The sequence below is a fragment of the Triticum aestivum genome, chromosome 5D (assembly GCF_018294505.1).
Source record: "Triticum aestivum cultivar Chinese Spring chromosome 5D, IWGSC CS RefSeq v2.1, whole genome shotgun sequence".
In the NCBI taxonomy this organism is placed as follows: Eukaryota; Viridiplantae; Streptophyta; class Magnoliopsida; order Poales; family Poaceae; genus Triticum; species Triticum aestivum.
Window position 1 is genome coordinate 410,667,054 of NC_057808.1, and position 15,795 is coordinate 410,682,848.

A 15,795-nucleotide genomic window follows, 5' to 3' on the forward strand; every position below is an offset into this window, starting at 1 on the left:
TGCTTTTATTTTGTTTCTTTACCAGTTACCAGTTTTTTTTTACACATGTCTAATTATTCTCATTTTACATTTTTAGCGCACACATGAAATAATTTTTGATACACTTTTGATATTTTTCAAATACATTTCTTACATTTTTTTTAAAATACATGTTTTCAATACTTTTTTGAGTACATGGTAATATTTTTCCAAATATGCACTTACATTTTCTTAACGGCAATAAAAAATTTATAAACTACAGTAACATTTTTTTTCCATTTACATATTTTAAAAATTGTATATAACTTTTTCAAACATATGTCATATATAGTCTTTTAAGGGTATGACACATTTTTTTACATCCTGCAAACAGTTTTTTACATTGTATACACTTTTTTTAAATGGCACAAGCACATTTTTGAAACTCCTGAACATTATTGAAATGTTACATTTTTTTAAATGGACAAAACATTTATTTCTGAATCACACGAATATTATTTTACATTGTACAAACATTTTTTTTAAATTCCACATACATTTATCTAAACTAGTGATATTTTCTAGATATCACACAAAATTTCTTTACACATTTGTTCTGGTTTCAAAATTTCTTCCATTTTTTAAATTTTAAAAAGTGTTCACACTTTAAAATTTTCTTCATGTTTAAAAAAATGTTTATGTTTCAAAAAGTGTTCGCTTTTTTTTAAAAAAATAGTTGTTTTCTTAAAGTATTCGGAATTTTCAAAAAGTGCTCACACTTTATAAAATATTCGGACATTTCGAAAAATGTTTATGTTTTCAATATTTGTTTGCCCCTAAAGAAAGTTTCAAAGTTCAACGCTTCAGTTTGTGCTTAAATATTTCTGGCCTCTAATTTTATCAATTATAGTCATCTTTTTTTTTTTGAGGTGACCAATTATAGTCATTTGTTCTAGTGGCTATCGGCATGAGCTCAACTCTACCAGGTCCCAAGTTCGACTAAGCTGGAGTTGTTTTTGTTACGTACTTTTTACGTCGCGTGTTAAGAAAAAGAAAATAAACTCATTTCGTGCCTAGTGGGCCGGCCCAGTTGAATCCACAGCCGACAATCCTGGGATTTAACATGCACTTCGACAATCCCTGTTTGGGAACTCCCTCAAGGTTTAAAATAAACCAGGATTAGAGAATTGAGTCTACAATGGTACATACTAGCATGTACCCGCGCGGCGGCACGCCGCGCCTTGTTATGGTTAACAGTGTATACTATTGTATATACTTACACTTTTTTATTTTTTTATTAGTCTTGAGTCGGGATGATTTTTTTTTGGCAATAACCTAATTTTTAGGGGAAGCAATAATAGAGGTGTGCACGCAACACTATGTTAAAATCCTGTATGCATTCATCTGCTGATCATTTTGCTAATTGGTTGGTTACTACTTATTCATTTAACTTTGTGCATGTCTATTAAGTAATATAAATTTTGAATGATTTTTTATGAACATAAAGCCATTGTGGATGCTAAGGTGTTTGAAGAAGGAAAGTTTTATTTCATGGAGTAATCGATACTTATTAAACAAGGGAAGTACTTTTATATATCGCATGCTAAGTTTGAGTTTGGTGGATTTCGGTGAATCATCTATGTAGTATATAATTTTTTATGTACATATATTTTTTCTTGTTCAATTAATAGTTACTTGAGTTGTGGCCGCACTTCGCTGGGTCATTCGTGTGTTAGTTTTTCTACTTTGTGTGAACTTTTATTTGTCGACATTCATGTTCAGAACCTGGTACCAGATCTTCATGTCTTTTCACAAATTAGAAAAGGTAAAGGTATCCACTAAAAAAGGATAACGGTGTATATTTTCCTTTTGAATTCTCTTCAAAAAAACTTAAAAAACAGTTTTTCCATGAACAGAATGCCCAAGTGCTGGTACACGATATGTGTGGCCGTATCACTTTCTTCCGCGGTTTGTTTTGTCAAACTACGTTCTTCATGGGGCGGCATGGGATCTGTTTGCTTTCGTTTTGTCGCTGATGGGTGCATGCTTTGATTGGGCGTGAATTACAGTGATGTGACCACGTGCATGTGCATGGGATTGAGAGGCGAGGTGCCTACGTGAGTGAGTGAGTTTTGCATGGGGTGGCCACATGGTTCTAACATCAACAATTTTTTCTTTTCGACCAGTTCAATCATGATGTCAAATCTTGCAGAAGAACACAGAGAAAGAAACACGTCAAATCTTGCGAAAGAACACAAAGAAAGAAACCCGACCTGTTTTAGACTTTTAGAAGTCACGGTACATGTGGAGCAGGGAACAAACACCGGATAGCTAGGGAACAAACATCAAGCACCGCGTCTTCCGCAGGATACTCCAGTTGAAGGCGAGAGGTTCTGGATTGCATCGACGCTGCTGCGGTTGTAGCCATAACTTGGCTGGTGTGCTAGCGTTTGTTCCGACCTCCTCCACCCAACGCGGAATGGTTGCCATACCGGCGTTCGTAATGGGCGGCGATGTCTGCTCCATCATCCCGGATGCGGCGATGCCCGGCTAGCCGCCAGGTGCGAAGGACATCTTCCCCGCACGATGAGCGTGTGCCGCCACCGCCGCTCTACATGCACGCAGGTCGCTGCCACCTCACGCTGTTGCCGCAGGAGCCACGTGCGGGGTATGGCCACGATGCACGGCTTGAGAAGGGGTTGATGCCCACGATGCCGATTCTGGCTAGCTCGATGCGGCACAGCGGCGGAGGTGAGACACTGCAAGGAAAAGTCGGGGGCGACGGAGATCCGGAGGCGCCGCTCCTGGCGGCTGACTTCAGCGGCGGCGGTAGCGAACCGATGGAGGCATGGCCGGACCCCGTGCAGGAGCAAGGCACGTGTGGGGACACGCTCTCGTGGTCACGGCCTTGTAGTAGGCTACGCAGCTCTGGCAGCCGTGCTGGTTATAGACGTACTGGACCCGGCAGAGCAGACGCCGCCGTCCATCGGGGAGCACCGGACGTAGGCGCAGCCGTTGTCGCACGAGTGGCGCCGCTTGCCGGGGCGCTCGCTCTGGCATCCCATGAGCCGGCCGCAGACTGCATGCATGATCATCAACCGCCGGAGCATGCTCCATACATACGGGCCGAGCCGACACAACGACGATACAGCAGAACGGCCCCAACCACCGCGCCGGCCAACCACAGCCCCCCGGGAACGAGGAGGCCGACCCGGACGCCGCGGTCCATTAAAACAGAAAGAAAGAGATACCATGGAGACAATATACGTGAGACCGAAGAAGACCTACTACAATAATATGGCAAGAAGGACGGTCTATTTTTAACCCCGCAACGGTGGCGATAGACGGCGAGGTTTCGAGATTAGACGACGACAGCGGCGCGAACCAGAAACTAACAGCAGACTCTAGATCAAACGATGGAAGCGACACCGATCAAAAACACGAGGAGCGTCTAGATTACGCGATCGAAGCGGCACCTTTTTTTGACTGGAAAGCGGCACCGAGAACCGAATACACGGATGCACGACACCACAACTCGATCAGGAGGCACGTGCAAGCCAGATAAGAAAGGAAGCCCACGGAAGGAACGCTAGACAACCAGGTCAACAGGCCAAGAACAATCACATCAGCCTAGCCCACATGCAGCCAAAAAATGCTAAATGAACCAAAGCAATCGCCACACCTGTTCAAAAAATTTGAATCAAATTTCTGAATACACAAGACATTTGTACACATCCACATACCAAAAAAAGGGCACGTGCCATGTACACAATTCACCATGGGTCACTTTCACACAAGTGGGTGAATGTTGGGGCAAAAACCTTGCCTGCAATAGAGGCTTGGGTATGCCCCTGTCCTCGCAGAATTGGCACATATCCCGACCGGCTCATAGCTAACAAACGCCTGCCTTTGCATAGAACTAGTGCACTTTATCAACTGTCCATTCATTTAAAATCAAACTTAGGGAAAGATAGCAACATAGCCTCACAGCCCACGTGAATGACCGTGTGCGCGAACAATGGTTCAGAGATACTTTGATAGTGGACGTACATGTTGAGTTGTATTTTGTATTGCATGTATTATGTGTTATGGCCCATTTCCTAGTTGTGTATAGTTAAGGTTGAGGCCTACCATGTACTTATATATACGTGCACCAGCACCCCATCAATACAACAATTATTGTATTGGCAAAACATCTCTTTTACATGATATCTATCGCAAGTCCATCCTAACCCTAGCCTAGCCGCCGCCGTCGCCGTGCCTCCATCGCGCCGCCGCCGCCGCCGCTCCATCCACCCGCCGCCGCAGTCCGCCGCCGCCGCCGCCGGTTCTCTCTGGCCGCCGCCGCTTTCCGCTGCCCTCGCCGCCGCCGCCGCACCCTGATGACCCACAAGTATAGGGGATCTATCGTAGTCCTTTCGATAAGTAAGAGTGTCGAACCCAACGAGGAGCAGAAGGAAATGATAAGCGGTTTTTAGCAAGGTATTCTCTGCAATCACTGAAATTATAGGTGACAGATAGTTTTGTGATAGGATAATTGGTAACGAGCAACAAGTAACAAAAGTAAATAAAGTGCAGTAAGGTGGCCCAATTCTTTTTGTAACAAAGGACAAGCCTGGACAAACTCTTATATAGAGAAAAGCGCTCCCGAGGACACATGGGCATTATCGTCAAGCTAGTTTTCATCACGTTCATATGATTCGCGTTCGGTACTTTGATAATTTGATATGTGGGTGGACCGGTGCTTGGGTGTTGTCCTTACTTGGACAAGCATCCCACTTATGATTAACTCCTATTGCAAGCATCCACAACTACAAAAGAAGTATTAAGGTAAACCTAACCATAGCATGAAACATATGGATCCAAATCAGCCCCTTACGAAGCAACGCATAAACTAGGGTTTAAGCTTCTGTCACTCTAGCAACCCATCATCTACTTATTACTTCCCAATGCCTTCCTCTAGGCCCAAATAATGGTGAAGTGTCATGTAGTCGACGTTCACATAACACCACTAGAGGAGACACAACATACATCTCATCAAAATATCGAACGAATACCAAATTCACATGACTACTAATAGCAAGACTTCTCCCATGTCCTCAGGAACAAACGTAACTACTCACAAAGCATATTCATGTTCATAATCAGAGGAGTATTAATATACATATAGGATCTGAACATATGATCTTCCACCAAATAAACCAACTAGCATCAACTACAAGGAGTAATCAACACTACTAGCAACCTACAGGTATCAATCCCAGACTTAGAGACAAGAATTGGATACAAGAGATGAACTAGGGTTTGAGAGGAGATGGTGCTGGTGAAGATGTTGATGGAGATTGCCCTCTCCCGATGAGAGGAGCGTTGGTGATGACGATGGCGATGATTTCCCCCTCCCGGAGGGAAGTGTCCCCAGCAGAACAGCTCTGCCGGAGCCCTAGATTGGTTCCGCCAAGGTTCCGCCTCGTGGCGGCGGAGTCCCGTCCCGAAAGCTTGCTTATGATTTTTCTTCGAACGAAAGACTTCATATAGCAGAAGATGGGCACCGGAGGGCCAACACGGGGCCCACGAGGTAGGGGGCGCGCCCAGGGGGTAGGGCGCGCCCCCACCCTCGTGGCCAGGGTGTGGGCCCCCTCTGGTATTTCTTCCGCTCAGTATTTTTTATTATTTCCAAAAATAACTTTCGTGGAGTTTCAGGACTTTTGGAGTTGTGCAGAATAGGTCTCTAATATTTGCTCCTTTTCCAGCCCAGAATTCCAGCTGCCGGCATTCTCCCTCCTTATGTAAACCTTGTAAAATAAGAGAGAATAGGAATAAGTATTGTGACATAATGTGTAATAACAGCCAATAATGCAATAAATATCGATATAAAAGCATGATGCAAAATGGACGTATCAACTCCCCCAAGCTTAGACCTCGCTTGTCCTCAAGCGGAAGCCGGTAACGATAAATATGTCCACATGTTTAGAGGTAGAGGTGTCGATAAAATAAAATACGGACATGCGGGCATCATGATTGTTCTCATAACAGCAACATATATGGATAATGTCATATGATTTCTTATGCTCAAGTAATAATCTATTCACAATGCAAAGTATGAATCAGAAACTTTATTGAGAACTAACAAACTATAATCTCAGTCATCGAGGCAATTGCAATTTATCATAACATCAGAAAGAGTCCATGTCAGAGCTTTCTAGCAAGTCCACATACTCAACTATCATTTAGTCTTTCACAATTGCTAACACTCAGGCAATACTTGTGGTTACGAAGTTTTAATCGGACACAGAGAAAGATAGGGGCTTATAGTTTCGCCTCCCAACCTTTTACCTCAAGGGTAATGTCAACAATAATAGTTCATGCTAACTTACATCCAATTAGATATATATATCAGGATCTTTCCAACATATTGTGCTTGCCAAAGGATAAAATGTAAAAGGAAAGGTGAAGATCACCATGACTCTTGCATAAGGTAGAAGATAAACATAAAAGATAGGCCCTTCGCAGAGGGAAGCAGAGGTTGACATGCGCTTTCAGGGTTGGATGCACAAAATCTTAATGCGAAAGAACGTCACTTTATATTGCCACTTGTGATATGAACCTTTATTATGCAGTCCGTCGCTTTTATTTCTTCCACATCACAAGATCGTAGAAAGCTTATTTCCTCCACATCAATCAATCATACATTTTTAGAGAGCAATTTTTATTGCTTGCACCGATGACAACTTACTTGAAGGATCTTACTCAATCCATAGGTAGATATGGTGGACTCTCATGGCAAAACTGGGTTTAAGGGTATTTGGAAGCACAAGTAGTATCTCTACTTGGTGCAAAGAATTTGGCTAGCATGAGGGGGAAAGGCAAGCTCAACATGTTGGATGATCCATGACAATATACTTTATTTCAGATATAAGAAAACATAACCCATTACGTTGTCTTCCTTGTCCAACATCAACTCTTTAGCATGTCATATTTTAATGAGTGCTCACAATCATAAAAGATGTCCAAGATAGTATATTTATATGTGAAACCTCTCTTTCTTTATTACTTCCTATTAATTGCAACGATGACCAAAGCTATTTAATTGCAACGATGACCAAAGCTATGTTTGTCAACTCTCAACAGCTTTTAATCATCATACTCTTTCTATGTGAAGTCATTACTCTCCATAAAATCAATATGATCTCTTTGTTTCTTTTTATTCTTTTCTCTTTTCTTTTATTCACTCAAGATCATAGCAAGATAATCAAGCCCTTGACTCAACACTAATCTTTATTATATATAGCTCACGGACTCGATTACATAGAGGGATCATAAAGCAAAACTCAAAACTAGATCATACTAAAAACTTTATTCTACTAAAACAAGATATTACTAGAAGGAACGAACTAAGAAAAACGGTAAAGATAGAAGATATGGTGGTGATACGATACCGGGGCACCTCCCCCAAGCTTGGAAGTTGCCAAGGGGAGTGCCCATACCCATATGATTATGTCTCCTTCCTCAGAAGTGGTGGTGATGGGGTTGTTGATGAAGTAGGCTTGTCGTCCATCTTCCAAGGCATGGGCTCACCATCATAGAAGGATGATCGAGTCTCCGGGATCCCCAAATCTGCAGCCAAACTCATTCTTTTGAATCTATATTCATACTCAAAGTTTTGGTTTTGCAGGTCATAGATTTGGGCTTGGAGGTGCTCGATTTTCTCGTGGAGCTTGAAGATGGCCTCCCCAATGTCCTTGGCATCCAGCTTGTGGTTGTTGGTGAACTCCGCGATCATCATGTGATTGGAGTCAAGTCCACGCTCTACCATCTCCTGGCACTTGAAAACTTGTTGCTCCATTGCCTCAAGCCTTGTCTCCACGCTTCCGGTCTTCCTCGGTCCCTCAACATCGCGGATGTGCAGCACCCCCTCATGCATCTCGATGGTTTGAGGGTGTTGCAGCACCTCCGCGAGATAGGGATTGGTGACCTTCTCGAAGAACTTGTCCTTGGGGGCACTTGGAGACGTCATGATGATCTAGATCTGTCAGAAAAACAGATCGAAACAAGAACAGAGGATATTTGCGTGATACAGGAGTCAAAACCTTCGGGAGATTATATAATGAATTTTTACCGACCAAAATAAGTATCGTGCAAGAAAACGGAGTCCGGAGAGCGCACGAGGTGCCCACGAGGCAGGGGGCGTGCCTAGTAGGGTAGGGCGCTCCCTCCACCCTCGTGGAGGCCTCGTGTCCTTCCCGGACTGCTTCTTATTTTTCTATTTTTCTAAATATTTCAAAACGAAGAAAAATTGCCATTAGAACTGTTTTGGAGTCGGTTTACTTACCGTACCACATACCTATTCCTTTTCGGAGTCTGAAACATTCCGGAAAGTGTCCCTTATGTATTCCTCCGGGGTTACGGTTTCAATAACATTGGTTTCGACATTTATAGGATTACCTGAGATATAATGTTTAATTCTTTGACCGTTCACCACCTTCGGATTTGTGCCTTCGAAGTTGTTGATTTTTATGGCACCGGAACGATAGACCTCCTCGATAACGTAAGGGCCTTCCCATTTAGAGAGAAGTTTTCCTGCAAAAAATCTTAAACGAGAGTTGTATAGCAATACATAATCACCTACATTAAACTCACGCTTTTGTATTCTTTTGTCATGCCATCTTTTAACCTTTTCTTTAAACAATTTGGCATTCTCATAAGCCTGGGTTCTCCATTCATCAAGTGAGCTAATGTCAAATAACCTCTTCTCACCGGCAAGTTTGAAATCATAATTGAGCTCTTTAATAGCCCAATAAGCCTTATGTTCTAGTTCGAGAGGTAAGTGACATGCTTTTCCATAAACCATTTTATACGGAGACATACCCATAGGATTTTTATATGCAGTTCTATAGGCCCATAATGCATCATAAAGTTTCTTGGACCAATTCTTTCTAGATCTATTAACAGTCTTTTGCAAAATTAATTTGAGCTCTCTGTTGCTCAATTCTACTTGACCACTAGACTGCGGGTGATAAGGAGATGCAATTCTATGATTAACATCATACTTAGCAAGCATTTTACGGAAAGCACCATGAATAAAATGTGAACCACCATCAGTCATTACATACCTAGGGACTCCAAACCTCGGAAAAAAACTTCTTTAAGCATTTTAATAGAAGTGTTATGATCTTCACTACTATTTGGAATAGCTTCTACCCACTTAGTAACGTAATCAACAGCAACTAAAATATGTGTGTATCCATTAGAGGCAGGAAAAGGTCCCATATAATCAAAGCCCCAAACATCAAATGGTTCAATAACAAGTGAATAATTCATAGGCATTTCTTGACGTCTACTAATATTACCAATTCTTTGATATTCATCATAAGATAAAACAAACTTATGGGCATCCTTGAAGAGAGTAGGCCAATAAAAACCGGATTGCAATACCTTATGTGCAGTTCTATCTCCAGCGTGGTGTCCTCCATAAGCCTCGGAATGACACTTGCGTAGGGTCTGTTCCTGTTCATGCTCAGGTACACAACGTCTAATAACACCATCTACTCCTTCTTTATAAAGATGTGGGTCATCCCAAAAGTAATGTCTCAAATCATAGAAAAACTTTTTCTTTTGCTGGTATGTGAAACTAGGTGGTATAAATTTAGCAACGATGTAATTAGCATAATCAGCATACCATGGAGCAGTACGAGAAGCATTTATGACATTTAATTGCTCATCAGGAAAGCTATCATCAATAGGTAGTGGGTCATCAAGAACATTTTCTAACCTAGACAAGTTATCTGCAACGGGGTTCTCAGCTCCCTTTCTATCAATAATATGCAAATCAAATTCTTGTAGCAAGAGAACCCATCTAATAAGTCTAGGTTTAGCATCTTTCTTTTCCGTAAGATATTTAATAGCAGCATGATCAGTGTGAATAGTTACTTTAGAATCAAAAATATAAGGTCTGAACTTATCACAAGCAAATACAACTGCTAAGAATTCTTTTTCAGTAGTAGCATAATTTCTCTGGGCATTGTCTAGAGTTTTACTAGCATATTGAATAGCATTTAATTTCTTATCAACTCTTTGCCCTAGAACAGCACCTACAGCATAATCACTAGCATCACACATGATTTCAAAAGGTAAATTCCAGTCAGGTGGCTGAACAATAGGCGCAGAGATCAATGCTTTCTTAAGTATTTCAAATGCTTCTACGCAATCATCATCAAAGACAAATGGTATATCTTTTTGTAACAAATTAGTCAGAGGCCGAGAAATTTTTGAGAAGTCCTTGATGAACCTCCTATAAAAACCGGCATGACCAAGGAAACTTCTTATACCTTTGATGTCCTTGGGACACGACATCTTTTCAATAGCATCAACCTTGGCTTTATTAACTTCAATACCTCTTTCAGAAATTTTATGCCCCAAGACAATACCTTCATTAACCATAAACTGGCACTTTTCCCAATTCAAGACAAGATTAGTTTCTTCACATCTCTGCAAAACTCGATCTAGGTTGCTCAAGCAATCATCAAAAGAGGATCCATAGACGGAGAAATCGTCCATGAAAACCTCACAAATGTTTTCACAAAAGTCTGAGAATATAGCCATCATGCATCTTTGAAAGGTAGCAGGTGCATTACATAAACTAAAAGGCATACGTCTATAAGCAAAAGTACCGAAAGGGCAAGTAAAAGAGGTCTTTGATTGATCATCGGCTGACACAGGTATTTGAGAGAAATCAGAATAACCATCTAGAAAGCAAAAATGTGTATGTTTGGATAATCTTTCTAGCATTTGATCAATAAAAGGTAAGGGGTAATGATCTTTTTTAGTAGCCTTATTTAATTTGCGGAAATAAATTACCATCCTATAACCCGTAATAACTCGTTGCGGAATCAATTCATCTTTATCATTAGGAACGACAGTAATACCTCCCTTCTTAGGGACACAATGGACAGGACTTACCCACTGACTATCAGCAACGGGATAAATTGTACCTGCCTTAAGGAGGTTTAGTATTTCCTTTCTTACCACTTCTTTCATCTTAGGATTCAGCCGTCTTTGATGATCACGAACTGGTTTGGCATCTTTCTCCAAATTTATTTTATGTTGACATAGAGTGGGACTAATGCCCTTAAGATCATCAAGAGTATATCCAATAGTAGTGCGGTGCTTCTTCAGAGTTTTCAATAATCTCTCTTCTTCATGCTCTGAAAGGTTAGCACTAATAATAACAGGATATATCTTTTTCTCATCAAGATAAGCATATTTAAGAGTGTCAGGTAATGGTTTAAGCTCAAACGCGGGATCACCCTTGGGTGGAGGAGGATCCCCTAGGATTTCAACAAGCAAATTGTGTTTCAGGATGGGTTCCTGTTTAAACAATACTTCATCTATTTCCCTTCTTTAATTCATAAACATATCATTTTCATGGTCTAGCAAATATTGTTCCAAAGGATCATTAGGAGGTACGGCAATAGAAGCAAGACCAATAATTTCATGTTTACTAGGCATTTCCTCTTCACGGTGTTGTCTACGAAATTTAGAGAAATTAAACTCATGAGACATATCACCCAAACCAATAGTAACAACATCCTTTTCGCAGTCTATCTTAGCATTAGCAGTGTTCAAGAAGGGTCTACCAAATATAATGGGGCAAAAGCTATCTTGTGGGGAACCGAGAACAAGAAAATCAGCAGGATATTTAGTTTTCCCACACAATACTTCAACATATCTAACAATTCCAATGGGTGATATGGTATCTCTATTGGCAAGCTTAATGGTAACATCAATATCTTCTATCTCAGCAGGTGCAATATCATGCATAATTTCTTTGTATAAGTCATGAGGTATAGCACTAGCACTGGCACCCATATCACATAAGCCATGATAATAATGATCTCCTATTTTAACAGAAATAACAGGCATGCCTACCACAGGTCTATGTTTATCTTTAGCACAAGGTTTGGCAATTCTAGCAGTTTCATCACGGAAATGAATAACATGCCCATCAATATTATCAGACAAGAGATCTTTAACAATAGCAATATTAGGTTCAACTTTAACTTGCTCAGGAGGTGTATAGGTTCTAATATTGCTTTTACGAACCACAGTTGAAGCTTTAGCGTGATCTTTTATCCTAACAGGGAAAGGTGGTTTCTCAACATAAGCAGTAGGAACAATAGGATCATTATAAGTGATAATCTTTTCTTCAACTTTAATAGGTGCAGCTACTTTTACTTCTATTGGAGGATGATACTTAAACCACTTCTCCTTAGGGAGATCAACATGAGCAGCAAAAGATTCACAGAAAGAAGCTACTATCTCAGAGTCAAGTCCATATTTAGTGCTAAATTTATGAAAAACATCAGTATCCATAAAAGATCTAACACAATCAAACTTAGGTGTCATACCTGACTCCTTACCTTCGTCGAGATCCCAATCTTCAGAGTTGCGTTTAATTCTTTCCAATAAATCCCATTTGAATTCAATAGTCTTCATCATAAAAGAGCCAGCACAAGAAGTATCGAGCATGGTGCGATTGTTATCAGAAAGCCGAGCATAAAAACTTTGAATAATTATTTCTCTTGGGAGCTCATGATTGGGGCATGAATATAACATTGATTTAAGCCTCCCCCAAGCTTGAGCGATGCTTTCTCCTTCGCGAGGCCAAAAATTATATATATAATTGCGATCACGATGAACAAGATGCATAGGATAAAACTTCTGATGAAATTCCAATTTCAATCGTTTGTAGTTCCATGATCCCATATCATCACATAGCCTATACCATGTCAATGCATCTCCCTTCAAAGATAAAGGGAAGACCTTCTTCTTAATAACATCATCGGGCACACCTGCAAGCCTAAATAATCCACAAACTTCATCCAGATATATTAGGTGCTCATCAGGATGCATTGTTCCGTCTCCTGCAAAAGGATTAGCTAGCAGTTTTTCTAACATACCCGAAGGAATTTCAAAGTAGACATTTTCATTTTCAGTAGGTTCAGTAGGTCGAGGAGCAACTCTTTTCTCTACTGGTCGGGGTGAAGATACCCCGAACAAGCCCCTTAGAGGATTACTTTCCATAGTAACAAGTGACAGTAAATTTCAGCACACTATATAAATTTTTCCTTACCAAATTCCACCTACCAAAGGCGCTTCACTCCCAGGCAATGGTGCCAGAAAAGAGTCTTGATGACCCACAAGTATAGGGGATATATCGTAGTCCTTTCAATAAGTAAGAGTGTCGAACCCAACGAGGAGCAGAAGGAAATGATAAGCGGTTTTCAGCAAGGTATTCTCTGCAATCACTGAAATTATAGGTAACAGATAGTTTTGTGATAGGATGATTGGTAACGGGCAACAAGTAACAAAAGTAAATAAAGTGCGGAAAGGTGGCCCAATCCTTTTTGTAACAAAGGACAAGCCTGGACAAACTCTTATATAGAGAAAAGCGCTCCCGGGGACACATGGGAATTATCGTCAAGCTAGTTTTCATCACGTTCATATGATTCGCGTTCGGTACTTTGATAATTTGATATGTGGGTGGACCGGTGCTTGGGTGCTGTCCTTACTTGGACAAGCATCCCACTTATGATTAACTCCTATTGCAAGCATCCACAACTACAAAAGAAGTATTAAGGTAAACCTAACCATAACATGAAACATATGGATCCAAATCAGCCCCTTACGAAGCAACGCATAAACTAGGGTTTAAGCTTCTGTCACTCTAGCAACCCATCATCTACTTATTACTTCCCAATGCCTTCCTCTAGGCCCAAATAATGGTGAAGTGTCATGTAGTCGACGTTCACATAACACCACTAGAGGAGAGACAACATACATCGCATCAAAATATCGAATGAATACCAAATTCACATGACTACTAATAGCAAGACTTCTCCCATGTCCTCAGGAACAAACGTAACTACTCACAAAGCATATTCATGTTCATAATCAGAGGATTATTAATATGCATATAGGATCTGAACATATGATCTTCCACCAAATAAACCAACTAGCATCAACTACAAGGAGTAATCAACACTAGCAACCTACAGGTACCAATCCCAGACTTAGAGACAATAATTGGATACAAGAGATGAACTAGGGTTTGAGAGGAGATGGTGCCGCTGCCTCTCGGTGGTTCTGGCCCGTCCGCCCCGGCGCCGCCCTACTGGGGACTTCCGCCGCCGGTACCCGTGTCATGGGATCCTACCCTCCTCGCCGCCCAGCACTTCGCGCCGTCGCCGAGTAGCTCTGTCGGTGGGGGTGACTGGTACATGGACTCAGGTGCTACTGCGCTTATGGCAGCTCATCCCGGTAACCTAACCTCCTCCACTCCCGTTCACACACCCACTCGTATCACCGTCGGCAACGGCTCCTCCTTACCTATTACTCATATCGGTAGCACTAGTTTTCCCTCCACTTCCACACCCATCACTATGTCTAATGTTCTTGTTTCACCTGAATTAGTCACGAACCTAGTTTCTGTTCGTCGTCTTACTCGTGAGAACCCACTTACTGTTGAATTTGACGGTGTTGGCTTTTCTGTGAAAGACGCCCGTACACGGATGGTCCTTCATCGATGTGACAGTCCCGATGAGCTCTACCCCGTGCACGCCGGTGCCTCCATCTCCACAACCGTCGCCCTTGCCGCCGGTGTTGACCTTTGGCACGCTCGCTCGGGTCACCCCAACCACACCGCTTTACGTCAAATTCTTAGGAGTTTCTCTTTCTCATGTAATAAGCTCGACGAGCACTCTTGTGAGGCTTGTCGCTTAGGCAAGCACGTTCGTCTTCCCTTTAGTGCGTCTTCTTCAGTTTCCACTTTTCCGTTTCAATACTTCATAGTGATGTTTGGACATCTCCCGTTGCGAGTAACACGGGCTATCTATACTACTTGGTGATTTTAGATGATTATTCTCATTATGTGTGGACTTTTCCCCTTCGTCGTAAACCCGATGCTTTAGCCACACTCACCGCCTTTTATTCCTATGTCACCACCCAGTTCGGTCGCCCCATACTCGCACTCCAGACAGATAATGGAAAAGAGTTTGACAACGTCGCTCTCCGCACACTTCTCGCCTCTCACGGCACCATCTTCCATCTGACTTGTCCATACACTTCACAGCAGAACGGCCGCGCCGAGCACATTCTCCGCACTCTTAATGACTGCGTTCGCACGTTACTCTTTCACTCTAACGTGCCCGCTCGGTTTTGGCCCGATGCTCTCACCACCGCCACTCTTTTAGTTAACATTCGTCCGTGTCGCCCTCAGGGGAACTACGCCCCTCACCACCTTCTCTTCGGCACACCACCGTCCTATGATGGTCTCCGCATCTTCGGGTGTCTCTGTTATCCTAGCACCGCGTCCACCACGCCACACAAGCTCGCACCACGATCCGTCCCATGCATCTTCCTTGGCTACCCTCCTAACACCAAAGGTTACCGGTGCTACGATCCTATCACTCATCGCGTGTACACCTCGAGGCACGTGTACTTTGTCGAGACGGTGTTCCCTTTTTCTAGGTTCCTCCGGCATCGGCTCCTTCGGCGCCGGCCCCCGCGCCCCCTTCGTGGAGCGATGTGCGGCAGCACCCCCCGGCGGCCCCCCCGGCCCGGCGCCCTCTGCCGCCCCCACCCGGCTTCGCGACTCCCTCCCCCGAGGTCGAGTCCGAGCGGGCCCTCGGGTCCCCGTCTCCCTCATACGAGGTTGATCCCGGCACCCCGCCCGCCACCCTGCGACGGGCTCGACGTCAACCTCGCCCGTCGCCTCTTCCGCCGCCGGATCGGCCGGCGCTGCAGCCGCCGCGGCCCCCGCCGCCACCGCCGCGGCTACGT